Genomic DNA, 1,170 nt, shown 5'->3' with positions numbered 1-1,170 from the left:
ATGGTTGGATTCTCAACCTAAAGAAAGCCTGGACTCTTGGGGAAAGCTAGTCAATGCCTTCTTGGCAAAGTTCTTTCCACCTCAAAAATTGAGTAAGCTTAGAGTGGAAGTCCAAACCTTCAGACAGAAGGAAGGAGAATGCCTTTATGAAGCTTGGGAAAGATACAAACAATTAATCAGAAAGTGTCCTTCTGATATGCTTTCTGAATGGAGCATCATAGGTATTTTCTATGATGGTCTCTCTGAACTATCCAAGATGTCTTTGGATAGCTCTTCTGGAGGATCTCTTCATCTGAAGAAGACGCCTACTAAAGCTCAAGAACTGATTGAAATGGTTGCAAATAACCAATTCATGTACACTTCTGAAAGAAATCCTGTGAACAATGGGACTAGTCAGAAGAAAGGAGTTCTTGAGATTGACACTCTGAATGCCATTTTGGCTCAGAATAAAATATTGACCCAACAAGTCAATATGATTTCTCAAAGTCTGTCTGGAATGCAAAATGCACCAAGCAGTACTAAGGAGGCTTCATCTAAGGAAGAAGCCTATGATCCTGAGAACCCTTCAATAGAAGAGGTGAATTACATGGGAGAACCCTATGGAAACACCTATAATCCTTCATGGAAGAATCATCCAAATCTTTCATGGAAGGATCAACAGAGACCTCAACAAGGTTTCAATAACAATAATGGTGGAAGAAACAGGTTTAGCAATAGCAAGCCTTTTCCATAATCTTCTCAGCAACAAACAGAGAGTTCTAAGCAAAATAACTCTGACTTAGCAACCATGGTCTCTGATCTAATCAAAACCACTCAAAGTTTCATGACTGAAACTAGGTCTTCCATTAGAAACTTGGAAGGACAAGTGGGATAGCTGAGCAAGAAAATTACTGAACTCCCTCCTAGTACTCTTCCAAGCAATACAGAAGAAAACCCAAAAGGAGAGTGCAAGGCCATCAACATGACCGAATTTTGGGAGGAAGAAGAGGCAGTGAACGCCACAGAGGAAGACCTCAATGGACGTCCACTGGCCTCCAATGAGTTCCCCAATGAGGAACCATGGGAATCTGAGGCTCAAACTGAGACCATAGAGATTCCATTGGACTTACTTCTGCCATTCATGAGCTCTGATGAGTATTCTTCCTCTGAAGAGGATGAGTATGTCACTGA

The 1,170-nt window shown here is 41.2% G+C and overlaps 1 non-coding gene across 1 annotated transcript; it reads right to left on the bottom strand.

Annotated features, from left to right (window-relative positions):
• Positions 1–94: 94 nt before the first annotated feature.
• LOC127747874 (small nucleolar RNA R71) lies at positions 95–202 on the bottom strand. The gene has a single exon (XR_008009821.1). It is a non-coding gene; the product is annotated as a small nucleolar RNA R71 (small nucleolar RNA).
• Positions 203–1,170: the final 968 nt, after the last annotated feature.

The sequence above is a fragment of the Arachis duranensis genome, chromosome 5 (genome assembly GCF_000817695.3).
Source record: "Arachis duranensis cultivar V14167 chromosome 5, aradu.V14167.gnm2.J7QH, whole genome shotgun sequence".
Taxonomy (NCBI): Eukaryota; Viridiplantae; Streptophyta; class Magnoliopsida; order Fabales; family Fabaceae; genus Arachis; species Arachis duranensis.
The sequence above is the reverse complement of the archived record's forward strand: the minus strand, read 5'-3'. Positions and strand labels throughout refer to the sequence as shown.